This window comes from Panthera pardus, unplaced genomic scaffold, assembly GCF_024362965.1.
Source record: "Panthera pardus isolate Hobbes unplaced genomic scaffold, ASM2436296v1 HiC_scaffold_6, whole genome shotgun sequence".
In the NCBI taxonomy this organism is placed as follows: domain Eukaryota; kingdom Metazoa; phylum Chordata; class Mammalia; order Carnivora; family Felidae; genus Panthera; species Panthera pardus.
In genome coordinates this window covers 25,149,111-25,165,225 of record NW_026526991.1, presented here as the reverse complement: position 1 = coordinate 25,165,225, position 16,115 = coordinate 25,149,111, and the positions used below count along the sequence as shown (strand labels likewise).

General features: G+C 38.3%; 1 pseudogene; it reads left to right on the top strand.

Annotated features, from left to right (window-relative positions):
* Positions 1-4,428: 4,428 nt before the first annotated feature.
* LOC109265361 (FXYD domain-containing ion transport regulator 4-like) lies at positions 4,429-4,725 on the top strand (annotated as a pseudogene).
* Positions 4,726-16,115: the final 11,390 nt, after the last annotated feature.

Below are 16,115 nucleotides of genomic sequence, written 5' to 3'. Positions count from 1 at the left end.
GTCACTGTCTCAAAAATAAATAAACATTAAAAAAATTAAAAAAAAAAAAAGAAAAATGAAGAAAAGATCTTAAGAGTGGAAAAGCAATATTTACCTCCGTATACTGAAGGTTTGAAACACTTTTTTTTTACTTTTCCTACGGAAGCACTTGCATTAGTGCATTTGCCATAAGGGGGTGCTCTGGGATAATAATTTTTAGCAAACAGCTATCTTTTCTGCTCCGCTACCTGAAAAAAAAGCAAACATATAGATTTGTTAATTCTGTTTGCATCTCATTTCACTAACCCTCAAAAGGTGTCAATTTAAATTAAAAACGTGAAAAGAATGTTGAAAACTGTTTAAAATGTAAATAGCCAGTGTCTGGCTTCAAAGGAAAAGACAGACATTGGAAGATGTTTTTTTTTTTTTTTTTTTTTTTTTGTAGACGCTTGTTACCTTTTAAGGGATTTGATTCACAATAAACCAAAGCTGCACCTGAGTTCTGCTAGGTTGGAAAATGAAAACCATATCTCAGGGATTAGCATTTGCTGTTTTCCTTTAGTTTTTTTTTGTTTTTTTTTTTTTTTTTTTTTTTTTGCAGCATTACTTTCACTATGTCTTTGGCCAATGCTGTGGTGATATAGTTGAAACTGCTTTCTTCCAAAGTTGTGTCAGTGTTTTGTATTAGTTTATTCTTAAGGCAGGGGGTTAGGAACCAAGAATTCCACAATAGTTTCACTGTCACCCCTGCAGTATTTGTTGGTCAATTCTTAGGTTCTATTCTTGCCTCTCTAAGGTTGGTGAGGGGGGGTTGAGGCAGTGAGGAGGAGACTCCCTTCTGTATTCAGACTGGAAGGGAGAATCAGAGGCAATCATAGTAGCTCTTTCAAGTATAGAATGCTGTGAAGGGGAACTAAAGAGTCAAGGTCACAAACAGGACATTTAGAGAAATGGCTACAACGTCTGGTGGCCAGAATGGAGGGTCCTCACTGTTTTGGTCTAAGTAACTCATAGGGTTCTGCTGCAGATGTCTGTTGACATTGGCTCCTTCCTGCCTGGGTGGCAAAGGGCCATGGCATATAGCAGAAGGATAAAGAGAAATGTTACATATTTGAATATGAAAGATTATATAGTCCCTAAACTCATCTCCTTAGGCAAAAACAGGAGAGGCTTTTTTAGTCATGTTTATGACCATTTAACTCTCTATATGCAAAAGGGAAATTTAGCTGAGGATTTGTATAGTATAACTTGGGAGATTTTCTTAAAAGTTTATTTATTTTGAGAGCAAGAAAGAGTGCGTGGGGGAGGGAGGGAGAGAGAGAGAGAGAGAGAGAGAGAGAGAGAAAACCCCAAACAGATTCCACACTGACAGTGTGGAGTAGGATGTGGGGCTCGAACTCCGCAACTGTGAGATCATGACCCAAGCCAAAACCAAGAAAGAGCTTGAGGCCTAACTGACTGAGACACTCAGGCACACCTTAATTTGGGAGATTTTATTTGAGAATAATGTCCAGACATAGTCTTTAGTGCACTCTTAATACACTACATTACGTGAAAAAAAAAAAATATATATATATATTCATATCATCTATATTTTTATTTACTTATTTAAAAAAAACATCTATATTTAAAAAATACATTTTCCTTAAACATGTTTTAGGTTCTGCTTTCCAAATTGGTTGCCTTTATGGCTTTTCTTTCTAGAGGTGATGCAGAGGAAAGAGGAAAATGAAGACTTTTGAGTAAAGGAAAATGTACACAAGCTTTCCCCTCCACTTATTTTGATATTTAAAATTATATTTTTCTTGTTCTTTTCTAATCATAGAAAAAATAACCCAATCTTTTCTTAGACTCCTGATTATAATAGAACAGCCTAAGGAAAAGATTTTCTTTAAGAGTCTAATATTAGACACCATCAGAGATTACCAAACGGCCAAGAACTAAAACAGAAGGAAAATGTTCTCCAAGATTTGTTTTTGTTTTTTCATTTTTCTCGTGGCCTTCCCATCTATAAGTTTAAAAGATTTAAGGTTTAAAGTAAGCCATAAACTCCATATGGCTGATAGTTGTCTCATACATTTTGTGAGCTGATGAAGCATCTGAAGGGGGATGTGCAGTCACTAGACTAGCTTCTGACCTGCACACACATTTTTTTTTCATTAATCCTTTGCACAGAACAGATGCTCTGGGTGCAGTTTTAGGCCAGAAGAATGTCCAAAATATGTGGGTGTGAATTTGGCCAAAGGGTTAGTTGAATGTGGAGCACAGATACCAGCCTGGAAACAGGTCACATTTTAATGAAAAATGCACATTCAGCATGGCATTGTGTTTTTCAAAGAGGTGGTTCCCAGCCATGGAGAACACAAGGGAGAAATAGGCATTCATGTGGAACTGCTTTAAAACAGAATTCTTGTGTATCCTGGCTGGTGGGGCAGGGCTCTAGTACCCCTTGGGAAATGAGATAATGGAATTTTGCTAGGCATAATTGAGTTTTTTGGAGCATCAGTCGTAATTCTTCAAAAAGAAAAAGAAACCTTTATAGTTGAATAAAGGAAAGACTTCATAATTATGACTGGCTATGCTAGAAAAAATCTTTCTGAGAGGGGCAAAGGTGTTGTCCCATTCACATGCTGAGAATGTGACTAAGCAGAGAAACAGAATTTTCCTTGCCTCACTAAAAAAAAAGAATAGTGAAGAAAAAAAGTGGCCAAAAAATCTCTACATGTTAAAGAGTGAAATATAGAACTCACTTAGATATATGTTTTACTAGAAATGATTTTATTTCCTCTCAAGAAATGTGTGTGTGTGTGTGTGTGTGTGTGTGTGAGTGTGTGTGTGAATTTTAAACCATTTGAAATGAACTGTAAGTACACAGGCAACATAATTAAGGTTACTTTTAAGAATGAGAGAAATATAGGAATATTAGACTCAATCACTTTTAAAATAGGAACAAAATGCTATTTGCTAGTGTTAACAAATAGATATTTAATTTTATGTCATTATTATGATTAGTTGTGGATGGCATGCAAAAGCAGCAATGAAAAGTAGCTTCTCAAAAAACAAATACATTAATGGAGGTATTATATGTGAAGTAAAGAAGGTGATGGTTTATTCTACTTTCTGCTGGTCAGTTAGGATGATGAGGGGATATGAAATTAGGACATCAAGAAGAATGAAAGAATCTTAGTGTTATTTAGTGTGAAGAAGGCAAGATTAGAAAAGTCAACAGGAGGAAGAAGGTTGCTTCTGGGTGGACCTCCAAGTCGAATTTTGTTCAGTAAATGGAAAAAGTACAGATCAGTCAAATTCAATATTGAGTCTTCAAATTAGTTGACCACTGGGCAATAATGTTGCAGAGAAGATTCAAGTATGAAGGTGCCATGACAATAGGATAGAGTCTATGAGATAGAGATATGGCCTCAATTCTGCCCAAACCTTGAGGGTAAAACAAGTCTCAAAACTCTATTTATTTACAAAGATAGCAAAAATAAAGTGTTAAATGTGCATAATCTTTAGGTATAAAATAAATGTTATAAAATATTTTACTTCTTAAGTGTTTGTTGAATTGAATTACATTAAATGTTATAAGTCTAGGAATATTTTTTATCCGTTTTATTTTCAATATAGTTTAAGCCTATTTTCTATACTATAAGTTAGGCAAGTTAGATATCTGTTTTAGATAGAAAAACCCATGGGGCACCTGGGTGGCTCATCGGTTGGGCGTCCGACTTCGGCTCAGGTCACAATCTCGCGGTCCTTGAGTTCGAGCCCCGCGTCGGGCTCTGTGCTGACAGCTCAGAACCTGGAGCCTGTTTCAGATTCTGTATCTCCCTCTCTCTGACCTTCCCCCATTCATGCTCTGTCTCTCTCTGTCTCAAAAATGAATAAACGTTAAAAGATTTAGATAGAAAAACCCATTTCCACATTTCAGCCTCATATTATTACAACTAACAATTTGAAGAAATCAACTCTTTTGAGTTTTAGCAACTTTAGGAATAAACTGAACCCCTTCTTGTTGCCTTCTCTATGAGCTGAAAGCAATTGAGTTAAGGGCTAGAAGTTTCCTACACCTACATTAAAGGAAAAGAAAGAACTCAGTAGAATTTCTTCTTGCTCTGGAATATTGGTGCTGGAACAATTGGGTATCTATATGAAATAAAAAGAAATTGAGTTCTACTTCATAACATAGACAAAAATCAATACCAGGTAGATTCATGACTTAGGTATGAAAGTCAAAACTATAAAGCTGTTAGGAGATAATATAGCAGAATACCTCAAGGGTAGTAAATGATTTATAAACAAGTCACAAAAGGCATTAAACATAAAGGGAAAATTGACTACCCCCAAATTGTCAAGACAGCCCCAGGAACCTCTTCAGACCTGCTTTCTGCACCCAGCTCTCAGGTGAGCTCAGGAAAACGGCTCCCAGCCCTGCCCTCCAGCTGTGTCATGAAGAGAGTGACTTGGGGCCTTCTCTTCACACTGGCAGGGCTGCCTGCCTTGGATGCCAAAGTCCCTTCTACTATGACAGGGAAAGCCTGCAGGTGGGTGGGATGATTTTTGGAGGGCTCCTGTGCATTGCTGGAATCTTGATCGCCATGAATGGGAAATGCAAATATAAGTACAATCAGAAGCACAGCCCCTTACCTGAGAAAGCCACCCCAGTCATCACTCCAGGCTCTGCCAGTACTTGCTGAGCACACGGCCAGCTTCGTGGCACGCTTGGTACCAGCTCCAATGCTGTTCTCTCCCCGCTTGGAGGCTTTACCCTTCATGATGGCCTTTCTCTCCAAGGGTGGGCCTTTAGGCTCCCTTCTGATCAAGAGGCTGTCCTAAAATTTTTTTTTAAAAGTGTCAAAAGACAGTACAAAAAGAAAAGGCACAGAATAGAAGATTTTTGCAACCTGTAACATCAATCAAGTACATACTAGTATCCAGAATAAAGAACTTCTTAAAAAAAAAAAGACTACCCTATAGAAAAAAGGGCAACAAAAGTGAAGGGCATTTCACCATTTCATAATAAGGGATATCTAAATGGTTGATAAAATATATGAAAAAAGTATTCAGCTTCCTTCCTAATTAGGGTTATTTAGACTAGTGGGATACCAATGTATACATACCAGATTTTTGAAAATTAGAAAAATTTGAGGTTGGTCAGGATAAGAAGCAACAGGAGCTCTCATACACTTCTAGTAACAGTGTAAGTTGGCACAACCACTTTGGAACTTAGTTTGCATTATCAATAAAGCTGAGACACTCATATTCTATGACACAACAATTCTCCTAGGAATATATTGTGTGCTTATGTTTACTAGAGTTCATGTTTAACAGTACTTATAATAACAGCATTGTTCATAATGACCCCCAATGGAAACATTACAAATATCCATTAACTGTGCAAGGGAGGAATAAATTGAAGTATACTTATATCCAGAAATTAAAATGAACAAAGTACAGCTATCAGAAACAATATGGAGAAAAAGAGAGTATGTACAGTATGATTCCATTTCTATAAAGTTCAAAAATAGGCAAAACTAAATTCTTTTATTTAAGGATATACATATGGGTGGTAAAACTAAAGGAGAGCAATCCAGGATCATGATAAAAGTTAAGATAATGCTTAGCTCAAGAGGGATGGGAGAATAAAAAAGGATCTATTCTTCAGAGTTAGCAAGTATTTATGATTTCTAGAAGGAACAAGATATAGAAAGTTCATGAGTTGAAAAGAAAATGTGCCTGACAGAAGTGATATCTATAAGTAAGTCATTCTCTAGACTTATCAGATTGGTATTTTGAAATGTTTTAGAAGATAAGTTAATATATAAACCTGTTAATATGTATTTATATTTCTGATTCATTTATTACCTGAAATGTTATGAAAGTAGACTGTTGATAAAATTGAAAAGTAGGCAAAAAAATTGTTTTTCTCTTGATTTTATCTCTGCCCAAATCCTGTGTCTCATTTCTAAATTGTTTAATGAAGATGGTAGTTGCTCTCTTGGCTTAAGGGATTAACTATTCCAGGAATTTGTATTTTAAGAGATTTTTTTAGAAGACTGAAAGTCTTTAAAGACTCCAAATAAAATCTCAGATGATGGAATTTAAGCTATTTTCACAAGGTGGTTCACTTTTAAGATTTTGTGAGTAACAAGCAGCCTCTGCTTGTAGATGATCCACCGAAGAAGAGACCTCCCCATCTTTAGCTTGAAAGAAAGTTGGTTTCTTCTGAAGCTGACAAAGATTTAAAACTTTGCCTGAAGTTTCTGCTATGTGATTCAGAGGTGGAATCTCTACAAAATCTCTACTAAGGACTGTAAATAGAGATACACATTTTAGCTGCTCATGTATGAGATGACTGTTCTCCGCTTAGACAGATGAAATATAACCAACTGCTAATGTATGAAACTTAGAAGTCCTTCATAAAAGAAATTGGAAAAAATTATACTCTTGGCTGGAATGGAATAAATTTCTTTGATTTATGAAGTATAAATTGTAAGATCACTAGTTTGGCAAAGTTAGAAAAGATATATTATTATGTGGAGGTGTAAGAATAACTTATCTGTTGAATTTGAAGTGAAGCCCTTAATTAATCTTAAGATTGGGCCATCTCTTGGGATGGAAATAATCATCAGAAATACTGAATAGGTAACTGATATACTTGGTAATTTTTGGAAGCAGCCAACAGAAGACTTTTAAGTAATTTGTATTATATTCTGACTATTGAATACCCAAAATTTATTCAGTGACAGTACTAAGCCAACTCAAAACTGTAGACAAAAATAATTGCTCTTATATTGGTTTAAATGTTAGTGCAACAGTATTAAGTGGTAAAATATGTACATATACACACATTCTCTCGAGAGTTTCATTAGTTTCTTTTCTGAGTGGTTGGTGGGAGATATTTGTAATAGATTTCAGAATGGTTCTTTGAGCCTCTTGATGCATCTTTGTTCTAGGGTAGCCAATCTAGTTGTCATAGTTGATATCTTATTTTCTATTTGTATTTTTAAATATTTTATGGAAATCTCACAAGTGCACAAGGATATATATATACTCATTCATTCTCTGGAACATTTTAAAAGCAAAATAAAAAAAATTGGAGGCAAGCTAAAAACCCATTACAATGGGATAGTTGTTTTATGGTATAAGGATAAAATGGAATACTATCCAGCTGTTAAATGAATGAGCTACATTCATAGTGCAGATATGAAAGTATCCCCATTCCTACTATATTGCCTTCTCTTTCCCAGCCTGTGCCTCTGGCCTCATGGGGACTTTCCTACAATCAGTTGACAGAGGAAAAGAAATCGTAGGCCTGATTTATAGGTAGTTCTGTGCGATATGTAGGCACCACTTGAAAATGAACAGCTGTAGTACTACAGCTCCTTTCTGGGACATAAAGGACAATGGTGAAGGGAAATTCTCTCACTGGACAGAATGTTAAGCAGTGCACCTGGTTGTTCATTTTTCTTGGAAGTAAAAAATGGCCAGATTAGTGATTATACACTGATTTATGGGTTGTGGCCAGTAGTTTGGCTGGCTGGTCAGAGACTTGGAAGGAACATGATTGGAGAATTGGTAACAAAGAGATTTGGGGAAGAGGTATGTGGATAGACCTTGCTGAAAGGGTAAAAAATGTGAAGATATTTGTGTCTCATGTGAATGATCACCAGAGTATGTCCTCAGTAGAGGAAGATTTTAATAACCAAGTGGATAGGATGACATATTCTATGGATACCAGTTAGTCTCTTTCTCAAGCCACACCTGTCATTGCCCAATGGGCTCATGAACAAAGTGGCCATGGTAGTGGGGATTGAAGTTATTCATGGGCTCAATGACATGGACTTCTACTCACCACAGCTGACCAGGCTAAGGCCACTGCTGACTGCTCAATCTTCTAGAAGCAGAGATTCCCCAGTGTGGCACCATTCCCTGGGGTGATTAGCCACCTACCTGCTAGCAGGTTGATTATATTGGACCATTTCCATCATAGAAGGGGCAGCATTTTGTTCTCACTGGAATAGATACTCTGGATATGGATTTGCCTTCCCTGCATGTAATCCTTCAGCCAAAAGTACCATCCATAGACTTATAGAATGCCTTATCCACCATCACTAGTATTTCACACAGCATTGCTTCTGATCAAGGAACTCACTTCACAGCAAATGAAGTGTGATAGTGGGCCAATGCTCATGAATTCACTGGTATTACCATATTTCTCATCATCTTGAGGCAGCTAGTTTCATAGAATGCTAGAATGGCCTTTTGAAGACTCAGTTACAATGCCAGCAAGGTGGCAATATCTTGCAGGGCTAGGACAGGATTCTCTGGGAGGCTGTATATGCTCTGTATATTCTGCTGTTCTCCCATAGCCAGGCTTCATGGGTCTAGGAATCAAGGAGTGGCAGTGGCACCACTCACCATTAGCCCTAGTAAACTACTAGTAAAATTTTTTCCTGTCCTTATGACCTCATGCACTCCTGGCCTCGAGGCCTTGGTGGCAAATGGAAGAATGCCTTTACTAGGAGACACAACAATTATTCCACTGAATTGGCAGTTAAGACTGCCACCTGGTCTTTAGGTTCCCCATGCCTCTGAACAGGAAAAGAAGGGAGTTACTGTGCTGGTTGGGGTGATTGATCTTGATTACCAAGGGGAAATTGGGTTGCTACTTCACAGTGGAGGGGAGGAAAGGTATGTCTGGGATTTTAATTACTTCTTTATATTTTTTATTTTTTAAAGTTTATTTATTTATTTTGAGAGAGGGAGAGAGTGCGTGAGCAGGAGAGTGGTAAAGAGGGAGAGAGAGAATCCCAAGCAGGCTCTGCACTGACAGCATGAAGCCCAACGTTGGGGCTTGAACTCCCAAACCGTGAGATCATGACCTGACCCCAAAACAGGAGTATGATGCACCCTTTTATTATTTTTTAAATTAAATTTTATTTTGTTTTAGTAATATGCACACCCAACATGGGGCTTGAACTCACAACTCCCAGATTAAGAGTTGTGTGTTTTAGGAGTGCTTGGGTGGCTCAGTTGGTTGGGTGGCCAACTTTGGTTCAGGTCATGATCTTGTGGTTCATGAATTTGAGCCTTGCATTGAATTCTGTGCTGACAACTTGGAGCCTGGAGCCTGCTTTGGATTCTGTATCTCCCTCTCTCTCTGTCCCTCCCACACTCATGCTCTCTCTCTCTGTCTCTCTCTGTCTCAAAAAAAAAATATTAAAAAAAAAAAAAGATTTATGTGTTTTACTGACTGAGCCAGCCGGGTACACCTGGCTATCTTTTATTATTACCACACAGTTGAAATTGATGGAAAACTGCAACCCAGTTCAGGCAGGACTAGAGATGACCCAGACCCTTTAGGAATGAAGGTTAAATTACCCCACCTGGTAAAGAACCATGAGCAGCTGAGGTGCTTGCTAAGGACAAAGGGAATACAGAATACAGAGTGGAAGAATAATTTTAAATACTAGCTATGACCAGTATTATATTCAGTAATAATGAGGTCTGGAATTATCATGAGTATTTCTTCTTTATTTTGTTATGAATATGTTTATGTGTATGTGTGTGTGTAGCAAGTATCTTTGTTTTTTTCCCTCTTATCCTCATCTCATATAATATAAATGCTTTGACTTTACATCATAGTATTTAAGTTATATGATATCAAGAAGAGTGAACATCACCCAAGGACTTTGCATTTTCTTCTGGGGAAAGGGTTAATGTTTTTAAAATTTTATTTATTTTTAATTTTTTCTTTTTTAATGTTTATTTATTTTGAGAGAGAGAGACGAGAGAGAGAAAGAGAGAGAGAGAGAGAGAATGAGTGGGAGGGGGGCAGAGAGAGGAAGACACAGAATCCAAAGCAGGCTTCAGGCTCTGATCTGTCAGCACAGAGCCCAATGTGGGGCTTGAACCCACAAACCTTGAGATTATGACCTAAGCCGAAGTCTGATGCTTAACTGACTGAGCCACCGAGGCACTCCAGTTTAATGTTTTTTTTAGTTGTACGAAGGATAGTTGTATCATGTTAAGTAGAAGTATAACCACATTGTTATGGACTGAATGTTTGTTTCCCCTGAAAATTCTTATGTTGAAACCCTGTGCCTCTAATGTGATGGTATTAGGAGATGGGGCCTTTGGGAGGTAATTAGGATTAGATGAGGGCATGAGGGTGTAACCCTCATGAATAGCATTAGTGCCTTTATAAAAGTCATAGGAGAGCTTTCTTACCCTCTCTGCTCTCTGCCCTCTGAGGATATAAGAAGCCAGCAGTCTGGGATGCCTGGGCTGGCTCATTTGGTATAGCATGAGACTCTTGATCTTGGGGTTGTGAGTTCAAGTCCCACATTAGGTGTAGATCTTACTTTAAAAAAAGTCAGCAGTTTGCAACCAGAAGATGGTTCTCATTAGAATTCAACCATGATGGCATCTTGTTCTTAGATTTCCAAACTTCAAAACTTGAGAAATAAATTTCTGTTGTTTGTAAGCCACCCAGTCTATGGTACTTTTGTATAGTAGCCCGAAGATGCTTGTCTTAAACATTTAAAAAATTTTTTAAAGTAAACTCTACGCCCAACGTGGGGCTTGAACTCACAACCCCAAGATCAAGAGTCACATATCCTATTGACTGCACCAACCAGATCCCCTAAGACACTTGTTTTGTTTATTTAGATATCAAGTATGGTTTAAAGAGTGCCAAGTTGACAAGAGGTGGTCTTGTGATGATTAATTTTATGTATCAACATCTGTGGTGCCCAGATGTTTGGTCAAACACCAGTCTAGATATTGCTGTGAAGGTAGTTTTTAGATATTATTGAGATTTTTTTGTTAAGTTTATTTTGAGAGAGAGAGTGTGTGAGCAGGGGAGGGGCAGAGAGAGAGAGGGAGAGAGAGAATCCCAAGTAGGTTTCTTGCTGAGAGTGAGTAGCCTGATGTGGGGCTTGATCCCACTAACTGTGAGATCATGATCTCAGCAGAAATCAAGAGTCAGACACTCAACTGACTGAGCCACCCAGAGGCCCATATGTGATTGACATTTAAATCAGTGGTTTGAGTAAAGCAGATTACCTTCCATAATGTACGCTGATGAACAATGCATACTGTAAATTCCATTTTTATTTAAAAAATCACATTCAAACATATACACACCTATAATTAAATACTCATGGAAAAGGTTCTGAAAATAATGCACACCAAACCAACAGCAATAACCTCTGGGAAGTGGGACAAGAGTTGAGGTGAAGAAAGAGTATATCTTTCCTTTTTTCTTTTTCCTTTTTTATTTTTTTTTTCATGTTTATTTATTTTTGAGAGAGAGAGAGAGAGAGACAGAGAAACAGAGTATAAGCAGGGAGGGGCAGAGAGAGAGAGAATCCGAAGCAGGCTCCAGGCTCTGAGCTGTCAGCACAGAGCCTGATTTGGGGCTTGAACTTACAAACCTTGAGATCATGACCTGAGTGGAAGTCAGATGCTTAACAACTGAGCCACCCAGGCGCCTCTCCTTTTTTCTAAGTTTATTTATTTTGAGAGAGAGCAGGCAAGAGAGAGAGAAGAGAGAGGGGGAGAGAGAGAGTGAGAGAGCAAGTGAGTGCACACAAGTGGGGGGGGGGGGGAGAGAAAGAGAGAGAGAGAGAGAGAGAGAGAGAGAGAGAGAGAGAGAGAGAGAATCCCAAGCAGGCTCTGTGCTGTCAGTTCAGAGCCCAACTCCAGGCTTAAACTCACAAACTGATATCATGACCTGAGCCGAAATCAAGAGTCAGACACTTAACTGACTGAGCCACCTAGGTGCCCCTTTCCTTTTTAATTTTGTAAAATTTCTATAATTAAAAATTTCCCAATCAGAATGTATTACTTACATTTGTCCTTTATTCCAGAGGAAGACCCTACTTTTCTTTATTTTTATTTTCTTTTGGTTAGAGGATTAGTTATCACCTTCAGTCTGTCAAATTTTGTTTCCCAATGTTCACCTACACTGTATGCTAGAACTATTTCTGTACTCTGTGTGTCAGAGCATAGCTATCCCATGGCCATCTTCTCTACATCCTGTGGACTATGGAAATGTCCAGAATAAGACTAAGAATAATATAACTTGTTTGTGATTCCATATTTTACAAGAAGTAAATTAGGAACATGTATTATTAAAGACATAAGATATTTTGTGTGAGTAAAGATAGTCTTTTGTTAGTAGTTGACTTGCAGTGTTGAAAGTTGGGTTTCCCAGGCAGCAGACTCTGAGACAGAGTGAAGGATGTTTATTAGGCAGGGCCCTTGGGATCAAAACTTGTCAAAACATGGGGAAGGAAGCAGAGGGATAAGTCCAGCTGTGATGCGTACCAACCACAATCTCATCTGACCCCACAAAGAGCTCTGAAGCTGGACTAGCCCTTCAGTGGTGTCCTAAGTTGGCCCTAGATAGCCAAGTCTTTATACTCCAGCAGCAGCCAGTCATTGGAGATGGGCTGTCCTGGAAAGGGCGTGGTTTCCGGCAAAGCTGCTCTCTGCTTCTCAGACAATCCTGGAAGGGGCTGGCTGACAGCTGACGGCTGGCTGATTGAGGCAATTTCTGAAAGGTGTTAACACATGGTAGGGCTGTCTGCCAACAGTTCTCCTAGCAGCTGGAGCAACAAGTCCTTCAGTGATGAGAGATCTGGGTGGTACATCATAATGTCTATCTCATTCACCCTTCTTATTCTTGGGATCAACTTCTTAAAACTGTTCATGTATTTTTTTTTGTTTTTGTTTTTTTTCGTATATAATATGTATCAGCATGATAATTCAATGAGATAATTCATGTGGAATACTTATGGTACTGATTAAGTGCTAACTATCTTTATTATCAATACCATTATTAATATTATTGTTCTCACCTAGTTGGCAGATATCTTGAGAAAAATGTTTTTTTCTAAGCTTCATTTTTTTTTTAACGTTTTATTTATTTTTGAGACAGGGAGAGACAGAGCATGAACAGGGGAGGGTCAGAGAGAGGGAGACACAGAATCTGAAACAGGCTCCAGGCTCTGAGCTGTCAGCACAGAGCCCGACACGGGGCTCGAACTCACGGACCCCGAGATCATGACCTGAGCCGAAGTCGGCTGCTTAACCAACTGAGCCACCCAGGCGCCCCTAAGCTTCATTTTTTAAAGTGTATTAAATTTTATATTCACTTCACATGTATTTCAGCACACAGTATTATTTTGTGCTACAAAGATTTCTTTTTAATTCTTTAAAGTTGCGATTTATAATATTAAATCATTACATTATACACTTGAAACTAATATAACATTTTATGTTAATTATACTTCAATTAAAAAAATTTCACTGCATCTCAGAGATAGCAACTCTGAGACAGAGAGAGGCAGAGTGTGAGTGGGGAAGGGGCAGACAGAGAGGGCGACAGAGAATCTGAAGTAGGGTCCAAGCTCTGAGCTGTCAGCACAGAGCCCAACGTGGGGCTCAAACTCATGAACCGTGAAATCATGACCTGAGCCGAAGTCAGACACCCAGCTGCCCCAGCAACTACAGTTTTAAGTGTTTTCCAAATTCATAATCTCTAGGCCTTTAAGAGTTTAAGGTTCATTTTTATTAAGCATGGAGAAGAGTTGGTAGAAGTGGAAATGAATATTATTATAACATTTCTGTTGTGCATACATTATATCAAGTTGATCCTGAAGAAGGTTGTTTTCCTGTGGTATGAATGCTAATCTCTTTTCACATGATAAAAGGAATTTTATTCTTCCTTTTGCTTTTAAAAGATCTAATTCAGTGTCATTCGATGATTCCTAAGGAAGTCTCTTTCCTGGTTTATTAGGGGAAAGCCAGGCCCAGATTTTAAATTCATTCCCTTGACAAATGTAATCCCATCATAAATCATAACAATAAATGAAAAGCTGGCTTCTGCTCTAGAAAATAATAGTCATATGAGACTATTGTTTTAATGCTGTTGACATTTGGTTTTGTACATTTGACTGCTGTGCTGATGAAAAATATCTGTTAACTAGGGAAAAAAATAATAGAGGCTAACACTTACTGAGCATTCTGCTAAGTATTTCACCTGTATTAGCTCATTTAAGAATTGTATCAGTCTTATGAGGTAGATTGTGTTAGTTTCTCTCTACTATAGATTGTGAAATTGAGACTCAGAGGGCTAAGTTAAAGTAAAACGTAGTTAAGTGGCAGAGCAGGAATTAGAACCCAGGATAATCAGACTACAAGATTCACTCTTCTGGCCAGGGGAGCCTGGGTGGCTCAGTCAGTTCAGCCCCCAACTGTTGATTTTGGCTCGGGTCATGATCTCACAGGTTTGTGAGTTCGAGCGCTGCATTGGGCTTTGTGTACTGAGGGTGCAGAGCTGCATAAGGTTCTCTCCCTCTCTCTCTCCCCCCCTCCTTCATACCCTCTCTCCCAAAGTAAACAAATAAACTTTATATAAAAAAGATTCATACATCTAGCCATTCCACTTTAGTGACATGAAGGACTGATTTGAGTCCATTTCTCTCAATTAATGAATCATTTATTGAAAACATACTATGAGCCCAGCCCAGTCCAGCTTGGGGAGAATATAAAATTATAAAAGCCCTCTCTCCGTGTTTACAATCTAGTTGAGGGGTTTCAAGATAATCAAGGGGAGTGTTTCCTGAGCCTTAATTATTCTTTTACTATTTTTCTTTGTTGTCATGTGTGCCACATCAAGTATTATTTCCCTATCTCTGAATGCTCTTACTTCCTGAACTTGTACACTCAAATCTCCTAAAAGTATTTTTTAAAAAGCTTAAAAAAAGACTTAAAGATAGTCTTCCCTATATTTTTAATGCCTTCTTCTTCTTTTTTAGATTTTCTTTTCTTTTCTTTTTTTCTTTTTGAGAGAGAGAGAGAAAGCACGCAAGCAGGGAAGAGGGGCAGAGGGAGAGAGAGAATCTTAAGCAGGCTCCATGCTCAGCTCAGAGCCTGACATGGGGCTTGATCCCATGACCCTGGGATCATGGCCTGAGCCAAAATCAAGAGTCAGGACTCAACCTACTGAGCCACCCAGGTGGCCCTAGATTTTATTTTAAAATAATCCCTACACCCAACATGGAGCTTGAACCCACAACTCCAATATCAAGAGTTGCTTGCTCTAATGACTCAAAGATGATTCAATACTTTGAGTATTTTTTTTTGAGTACTTTTTTTTTTCTTTTTGAGAGAGAGAGACTGTTCATGCAAACTAGTGGGAGAGGGGCAGAGTGAGGGGGGATAGAGAGAGAATCTTAAGCAGGCTCAATGCCCAGCTCAAAGCTCGATATAGGGCTTGATCTCACAATTGTGAGATTATTACCTGAGCTAAAATCAAGAGTTGGAAGCTTAACCAACTGAGTTACCCAGGTGCCCCGAAAGATGATTTAATACTTTGGTCAGTACAATAAGAAACTGAAGAAAAGGAAAATGAAGTGGAAGAATGTTATGCAAGTGGTCATTGTTTCACTATTGCTATAGGTAATTTAATATTTCTTCCATTTTCTTATTATTTTACTCTTTAAAAAAATTTTTTTTAATGTTTATTTTTGAGAAAGACAGTGTGAGTGGGGAGGGGCAGAGAGAGAGGGAGACACAGACTCCAAAGCAGGCTCCAGGCTCTGAGCTTTGAGCACAGAGCCTGACCTGGGGCTTGAACTCATGAACTGTGAAATCATGACCTGAGCCAAAGTCAGACATTTAACCGACTGAGCTACTCAGGTGCCCCATTATTTTACTCTTTTTAAAAAATATTTATTTTTGAGAGAGAGAGAGAGATAGAATGAGAGCAGAGGAGGAGCAGAGAGAGGGAGAGAATCCCAAGCAGGCTCCCTAGTGTTAGCGTGGAGCCCAAAGAGGGGCTTGATCTCATGAATCATGAGATCTAGACTTGAGCCGAAATGGAGTCAGTAACTTAACTGACTGAGCCACCCAGGTGCCCCTTGGTTTAGTCTTTTTTAAAATTGCAGTTGAGAATAATTGGTTAGCAGTGATGAACTTATTCTAAGGTTGATGAAATAGCAAAATATTTCAAGATACAAGAAAAATAAGATCACTAAGATTCCATAATTTATCATAGATTTTCAAAGGGTCCAGTGGACCTTTATGGTAATTGCAAAATAGAATGAATTTTAACCTATTAA